The sequence below is a fragment of the Mus pahari genome, chromosome 2 (assembly GCF_900095145.1).
Source record: "Mus pahari chromosome 2, PAHARI_EIJ_v1.1, whole genome shotgun sequence".
NCBI lineage: Eukaryota > Metazoa > Chordata > Mammalia > Rodentia > Muridae > Mus > Mus pahari.
Window position 1 is genome coordinate 73,371,583 of NC_034591.1, and position 8,609 is coordinate 73,380,191.

General features: G+C 44.9%; 2 pseudogenes; both read left to right on the forward strand.

Annotated features, from left to right (window-relative positions):
- Positions 1 to 4,393: 4,393 nt before the first annotated feature.
- LOC110316249 lies at positions 4,394 to 5,966 on the forward strand (annotated as a pseudogene).
- On the forward strand, positions 5,826 to 7,480 carry LOC110316817 (annotated as a pseudogene).
- Positions 7,481 to 8,609: the final 1,129 nt, after the last annotated feature.

The following is an 8,609-nucleotide window of genomic DNA, read 5'->3' on the forward strand; positions in this document are numbered from 1 at the left end:
TCTTCCCTACCTCTTTCCCCACATGGCTCAGGGTCAGGACCGCTCTGGACTCTTCCAGACATGTCTGCCTCTGGCTGTGCTCTCCCACATATCTATAATAAACTTTCTCCTCCGCCACACCTTGGAGCAGTCATGTCCTTCCCTTTCCTTTTTATTTTGTTTTTGTTTTTGTTTTTCATTCCACTGGGATTGAAACTTAACACTTACCATCCCCGGTTGGTTGTTTCCATTGTAGGGCATCTTATGGTATAAGGTATAACTGTGTTGTAAAACAAAACAAAAAAAAACAGATATTAATCTGGAGATGAGATTGCTCAGTGACAGGAGATTTAACAGCACACATAAAACCCTGGATTTGATCCCTAGAACTACAAGAATATATATAATGTATATATGTTTTATATATATATATATAGTTTTAAAACACAAATAAGCAATCTCAGTGAATCAGAAAAATATTTACTATTTCTTATGATTTGTAAAACAAAAGATACATTTACATTCTTTTAGGGGTAATGTCAAACTGGGCCTTAAAAAGAGGGCATTATATTTTTCTGCTGTAAATTTTTGGTCATCTGTATCTTACCTGTACATATACACATTTGCTTATATATCTCTCCATTAGACACACACCACCTCCTGCATAACTAAAAAAGTGTGTACCTGTGTGAGATTATATCATACAGGTTGTAAAGCATCCACACTTAGCGTACAACTGAGCTTCTGAGATTTCATATTGCTTTGTTTTCAACTGAATTAATATCACCCTTTGTAACAGAAAGTGTTCAGGGCTTCTTGGCTATTGCACCAGAGGAAGGAGTGTGTGTGTGCCTGTGTGTGTGTGTGTGTGCGTGTGTGTGTGTGTGTGTGTGAAAGATTTTGGCAGTTAGAGAGTAGAGGTCTCTTGAAGGTGGCTTGTCTCTCAGGAAAGGAGGGAACAGAGACAGGAGAGAGGCCGCCATCTGCCCCTCCCTGCACTGGACTGGAAGCTTCTCTCTTGAAGTAAGAATCTACAACCCCTCTACTGGCCTACTGGTGCTACACAGTTCCTCTTCTAAGAAAGTTTGGTAGTGAACTTCCCTGAGGTCTGAGTGCCACAGCCCCAGTCCTATAGTCAGAGGAGCTCAATGGATGTCATATGATGAGTCCTCTTCCTTTCCTGGAACCATGTTTACAGAATTTTCCACTACTGCTAACAGATAGCCCTAACAGTATCCTGTATAGGAAGGAACAGTATTGCCGCTGCAGTAGGGAGATGTGTAGTTGGACTAAAGTTTGTTACAAACACAAAACAGGATTGGATTTAGAAAGTTGGGGTTTGGGGAGATGACTAATAATAATAATTGGGGGTTGGGTCAAGGGTTAATAGTGTAAGCGTGAGGACCTGAGTTTGGGTCCCCAGTATCCATGTAAAAGCCAGGTGTAGTAATGCACTTTGTAACCCAGCACTGGAAAGGGTGGCAGGTCCCAGGGGCTTGCTGGCTAGCCTGGGTAGCCGAATTGGCAGACTCCAGGTTCAATGAGAGGCATGCTCTTGAATAATGTAGAAAAGGAGAGAGGAAAGACATCTGATGTCCACCTGTGGGACACATATGCACACATAAAAACACATACATACACACACAAACACAAATACATACAGACAGAGAGAGAGACTGAGACAGAGAGAGACAGAGAGAGGAAATGTATTACACCTATAACTCCGTAATGATAAAGGAATCTAGAGGCAGCCAGCCAGCCCAGGGTGGGTGGGAATGGAATCCCCCTTAGGTTTGTTCTATATTCTACTCTGTCCTAAGTGATTTCTGTTGCCAAAGCCACTTATGACCCCCAATGGCTCCTGGAGCTCTGATCATATCAGATCCCATCATCAGGAAGGAAGAAGGGGTGAAGAAAGGCACACTCCACCTCCAGGAGAGGCACACACCACCTCTACTTACATCTCATTGGCAATCTGCCGTGGAAGCAGGCAAACGTAGGTTTTGCTCTTGGGTACCTTGTTCCAGCTAATGAACAGGAGTTCTGTTTCTGTAGGAGGAATATGGGAGAGAGGGAGGGATAGCCAGCAGCTTCCACAGAGATCACACAAGTGGCCCGTGCTATGGCTCTATAAGGAACTATGGCCATCCCTGCAGCCACTAGGAAGACGCTGATGGTGACAGCCCAACAGAAGAGACACTTTAGATGATCCTTAGTTGTTCCATTTCCAGCACAGCCCCCACTGCTGTCACTAAAATAGGCTTGGTCACTACACTGTCTGGCAGAGCTGGGCCACAAACCACAGCTCAGCAGCTTTCTTGTGACAGTGACTCTTTATGTCCGCCAGCCCCTGATTGACCACAGCACGCACATCATCAGAGTTGAGGGAGACTCCTCATGATCCCTAGGCAGTCAGAAGAAGAAAAGAAACAATTTAGACTACACTCTAAACTGCTCCCATCACCCTGAGAGACCATTGGTGGCTATTGATTTGTTTTTTTTGGTTTTTTTTTTTTTTTTGTTTTTTATATTTTATAAACATCACCATGGGATGGGCTTGTCATGAGATCTGAGACTGGCAACTTTCCTCTCTTCATGAACTGGCAAGAAGCATGGAGCGATGAGATCTACCAACAGCTGTCAGTTAGCACAGTTGTAGGTGCCAGCCATTGTGTGATTCCCAGCAACTGAGACAGCTGGCAATGGGCCTGAATTCCAGGCTTCCCCCCCCTTCCCCCCCCCCCCCGAGCACGTCCCTCCTGTGCTCCACCAGTGCTGTTCTGTTGACAGCAGAACGCAGTAAACATGGTATAGTGTAACGCCTGCAGCTGTATCATGAAAGGTGTTGCAACTTCTGCCTAGATCTTTCAGATTGATCGCATGCCCACCTACATGCTCTGGAAACATTGCACCAAATCCCTTTAGAGACCCATGTGGCAAAACAAAACAAAACAAAACACTGAAGCCTTCAGTCCAAGACTACCAGCAATGTACCAGTCACATGATCATTCGCCCTCAGAAGCAGACCCCCACAGCCCAAGCTAGACTTCAAGTGACTTCAAGACTCATATCCCTGGCTGATAGCGCTATGACAGGAGCCAGACCCAGCTAAGTCTCCTCTAAGTTCCTGATTCCCAGATTCGGTGAGAGAGTTCATGCCCATTGTTTTGGGGTTTTTTTGTTTTTGTTTTTGTTTGTTTATTTGTTTGTTTTGTTTTGGGGTTTTTTTCTTTTTTTTGTTTTTTTTTGTTTTTTTGGAGACAGGGTTTCTCTGTGTAGCCCTGGCTGTCCTGGAACTCACTCTGTAGACCAGGCTGGCCTCGAACTCAGAAATCTGCCTGCCTCTGCCTCCCAAGTGCTGGAATTAAAGGCATGTGCCACCACTCATGCCCATTGTTTTAAAGACACTTTATTTGGGCATAACTGTCATGCTAATAGAATTATCCATTTTATTGACAAGAAAACTGAGGCTTAGAAAAATTAGTTAATATTTTCAGCGCCAGAGTAGCTGGTAGAAGCCAAACTGGGACACTGGTTTTTGTTTGTTTGTTTATTTTCTGGTCTTTTGAGACAGGGTTTCTCTGTGTAGCTGCCCTGGAACTTGCTCTGTAGACGAGGCTGGCCTTAGCGATCCTCCTGCCTCTGCATTCCAAGTGCTGGGATTAAAGGCATGTGTCACCATCCCCTATCTTAGGATGCTGTCTTAGGGTTTCTATTGCTGCAACAAAGCACTATGACCAGAAAGAAAGTTGGGGAGGAAAGGGTTTATTTGACTTACACTTCCACATCGAAGTTCAGAATGGAAGGGAGTCAGAACAGGAACTTCAAACAGGGCAAGAACCCAGAAGCAGGAACTAGTGCAGAGGTCTTGGAGGAGCGCTCCTTACTCAAACAGGGCAGGAACCCAGAGGCAGGAACTAGTGCAGAGGTCTTAGAGGAGCGCTCCTTTCTGCTTGGCTCGCATGATTTGCTTAGTCTGCTTTCTTATAGAACCCAGGACACCATCCTGCCTTGAAACTCTTCAAAACAAAGTCATCTTCAATCCTGTAAGACACACAAAGCGTAGATACTGGATACACTTGCTGCGTGGGATTGGGTCGGACCTGCCCTGGACTAGGTTGGGAGTACTTGTCATCTGCACAGAAATCGTTTTTTGTTGTTTTGTTTTTTTTTTGTTTTTGTTTTTGTTTTTCGAGACTGGGTTTCTCTGTGTAGCCCTGGCTGTCCTGGAACTCACTCTGTAAAACAGGCTGGCCTCGAACTTAGAAATCTTCCTGCCTCTGCCTCCCAAGTGCTGGGATTAAAGGCGTGCGCCACCTCTGCCCAGCTGCAGAGAACTCTTAAACTCTTGTTTTAAGAAAGTTGATCTGTGACTGTCCTCTTGCTTTGCTCCGTTCTACTCCCAGGGTCCGGTTGCGTTTGGCTCTTTCACCATGCCTGGGTCACTTCCTTTGAATGCGGAGGCTTGCTGGCCAAAAGATGTGGGAATCGTTGCCCTTGAAATCTACTTTCCTTCTCAATACGTTGACCAAGCTGAGTTGGAAAAATACGATGGTGTAGATGTTGGAAAGTATACCATTGGTCTGGGCCAGGCCAGGATGGTCTTCTGCATGGATCAGAAGACATCAACTCTCTTTGCCTGACTGTGGTTCAGAAACTGATGGAGAGACATAGCCTCTCCTATGATTGCATTGGGCAGCTAGAAGTTGGAACAGAGACAATCATCGACAAATCAAAATCAGTGAAGTCTAACTTGATGCAGCTGTTTGAGGAGTCTGGGAATACAGACATAGAAGGAATAGATACGACCAATGCATGCTATGGAGGCACAGCTGCAGTCTTCAATGCTGTGAACTGGATCGAATCCAGCTCTTGGGATGGACGATATGCTCTGGTAGTTGCAGGAGACATTGCTATATATGCCACAGGAAATGCCAGACCTGCAGGTGGAGTTGGAGCTGTGGTCCTGCTAATTGGGCCAAACGCTCCTCTAATTTTTGACCAAGGGCTCCGTGGGATACACATGCAGCATGCCTATGACTTTTACAAACCCTACATGCTCTCTGAATACCCCGTGGTCTATGGAAAGCTCTCCATACAGTGCTACCTCAGCACCCTGGACCGCTGCTATTCCATCTACCGCAAGAAGATCTGTGCCCAGTGGCAGAAAAAGGGAAAGGATAAATGAATGATTTTGGCTTCATGATCTTTCACTCACCATATTGTAAACTGGTGCAGAAATCTCTAGCTCGGATGTTCCTGAATGACTTTCTTAATGATCAAAACAGAGATAAGAGCAGTATTTGCAGTGGACTGGAAGCCTTTGGGTACTCACCTCAGCAGTTGGCAGGGAAGAGGATTGGCGTGTTCTCTTTCGGTTCTGGCTTGGCTGCCACGCTGTACTCCCTTAAAGTCACACAAGACGCCACACCAGGATCTGCCCTCGATAAAACAACAGCAAGTTTATGTGACCTTAAATCAAGGCTTGACTCGAGAACTTGTGTGGCGCCTGATGTCTCTGCTGAAAACATGAAGCTCAGAGAGGACACACATCACTTAGCCAACTATATTCCCCAGTGTTCAATAGACTCGCTCTTTGAAGGAACGTGGTATCTGGTCAGAGTGGATGAAAAACACAGAAGGACCTATGCCCGGCGCCCCTCCACGAATGACCAAAGTTTGGATGAAGGAGTGGGGCTCGTGCATACTAACACAGCAACAGAGCACATTCCAAGCCCTGCTAAGAAAGTGCCAAGACTCCCTGCAACCTCAGCCGAAGCTGAATCAGCTGTCATCAGTAACGGGGAGCACTGAAGCTGTGGCCTTCACAGAGGCTCGGGGCCGGGATGGGCCATGGAAACGGTTGGAGGAACGGATGTCTTGGGACAATTTTACAGATTACCTGTTGCTTAAAATGTAATGTAACTGACACAGAGCCCAGAAAGCTATTGTGTTTTTGGAAAAGTCTCTGCTGAACTGAACTTGCTAGCATANCTTTGCCTGACTGTGGTTCAGAAACTGATGGAGAGACATAGCCTCTCCTATGATTGCATTGGGCAGCTAGAAGTTGGAACAGAGACAATCATCGACAAATCAAAATCAGTGAAGTCTAACTTGATGCAGCTGTTTGAGGAGTCTGGGAATACAGACATAGAAGGAATAGATACGACCAATGCATGCTATGGAGGCACAGCTGCAGTCTTCAATGCTGTGAACTGGATCGAATCCAGCTCTTGGGATGGACGATATGCTCTGGTAGTTGCAGGAGACATTGCTATATATGCCACAGGAAATGCCAGACCTGCAGGTGGAGTTGGAGCTGTGGTCCTGCTAATTGGGCCAAACGCTCCTCTAATTTTTGACCAAGGGCTCCGTGGGATACACATGCAGCATGCCTATGACTTTTACAAACCCTACATGCTCTCTGAATACCCCGTGGTCTATGGAAAGCTCTCCATACAGTGCTACCTCAGCACCCTGGACCGCTGCTATTCCATCTACCGCAAGAAGATCTGTGCCCAGTGGCAGAAAAAGGGAAAGGATAAATGAATGATTTTGGCTTCATGATCTTTCACTCACCATATTGTAAACTGGTGCAGAAATCTCTAGCTCGGATGTTCCTGAATGACTTTCTTAATGATCAAAACAGAGATAAGAGCAGTATTTGCAGTGGACTGGAAGCCTTTGGGTACTCACCTCAGCAGTTGGCAGGGAAGAGGATTGGCGTGTTCTCTTTCGGTTCTGGCTTGGCTGCCACGCTGTACTCCCTTAAAGTCACACAAGACGCCACACCAGGATCTGCCCTCGATAAAACAACAGCAAGTTTATGTGACCTTAAATCAAGGCTTGACTCGAGAACTTGTGTGGCGCCTGATGTCTCTGCTGAAAACATGAAGCTCAGAGAGGACACACATCACTTAGCCAACTATATTCCCCAGTGTTCAATAGACTCGCTCTTTGAAGGAACGTGGTATCTGGTCAGAGTGGATGAAAAACACAGAAGGACCTATGCCCGGCGCCCCTCCACGAATGACCAAAGTTTGGATGAAGGAGTGGGGCTCGTGCATACTAACACAGCAACAGAGCACATTCCAAGCCCTGCTAAGAAAGTGCCAAGACTCCCTGCAACCTCAGCCGAAGCTGAATCAGCTGTCATCAGTAACGGGGAGCACTGAAGCTGTGGCCTTCACAGAGGCTCGGGGCCGGGATGGGCCATGGAAACGGTTGGAGGAACGGATGTCTTGGGACAATTTTACAGATTACCTGTTGCTTAAAATGTAATGTAACTGACACAGAGCCCAGAAAGCTATTGTGTTTTTGGAAAAGTCTCTGCTGAACTGAACTTGCTAGCATATGCTTCCTGTTGTGGTCTGGCCAATGGTAAATGTACTGCAGTGGTGTTAAAGGGCTCTGTAGAACTTTATACCTCTCTCTGGATGTTTATACGCATGCAGTTTAGTTTTCAGATGTGGTATGAACTGAGTGCTTCTGACAGCAAAAGGCAGAGAGAGGTACTAGTAGTGTCCAATTTAAAAAAATTTTTTTTCTTTTTTTTATGTGTAAGAATTTTATACTTAAATAAAAAAGTACCTGTAGCTTTGGGGGGGGGGACTTTTCTAGGTTGAGGATTGTGGAATTTAAATGTTACACACAAAACCCTGCTTGAAAATGGCAGGGCAAACATTTATCTTTTTCAAAGATTTGTAAATCCTGAAGAGAAAAAAAGAGGGTATGGTTCTAAGATCTGGATGAACCATCAGTGAGGAGGGTTAGCCGTAATCATGTGAGCAGAAAGATGCTGGCACTGAGCAGGCCTCCATCATGTCGGGCAGGGTACACCTGGGTGCTGTGGCCACAGCTGCGGGAACTTTCTGGCCAAGTCTCCGTGGTAGTGCTCAGCAGCACTGGAGAGATGCACTGGAGCTGGTGTGCAGAAGCGTGCTGCCCTTCTGAGTGCCCTACCTGAGGGACAAAGTGTAAAGTAGGAAGGATGGGGTAGGGCATTACTAGGTTACAATGTTACAGATCCAGTTTATAGACTGATAGCTTAAATTCACGGGACACCTTTTTTTCCTTTGTGGTTTGTGTATTTCTGTGTTTTGTTTGTTTTTGTATCCATTTGAAAATTTAACCCACATTTTCACATAGTGAAAATTTCACATAGTCTGATTGGCCAAAAAGGAATATTCACTTCAAGATCTAGAAGTAGAACTTATGCCATTTTTTTCCTTAACTTTGATTTTTAAAACAACAAAAACTACCACATGAGATGAATAAGAAAATTCACTAGCAAGTTCTCTGGATGACTTTGGTGCTGAGCAATGACATGAGCCACATAGACTGTAAAATAGAGGTAGTTGGAATTAATGTACAGAACTAAATTTTTTTAACCTTATTCGCGTTTAATTCTGTGAAGTTTCAGTTATCTAAACACATAAATGTGTAATGTTTCAGATTGCGAGGTGATATGTAATGTAGCATTTGTAAGATACTCTTGTCAATATTAACTAGTAGGGTTTTGATTTGTACAGTTTTAATTGGTTAAAATGATCTCATTTTAACATCCACTGCTATAGATGAATAACGTAATTCAGATTTAATGAAAGATGGGGGTGTGCATGTAATTTTTT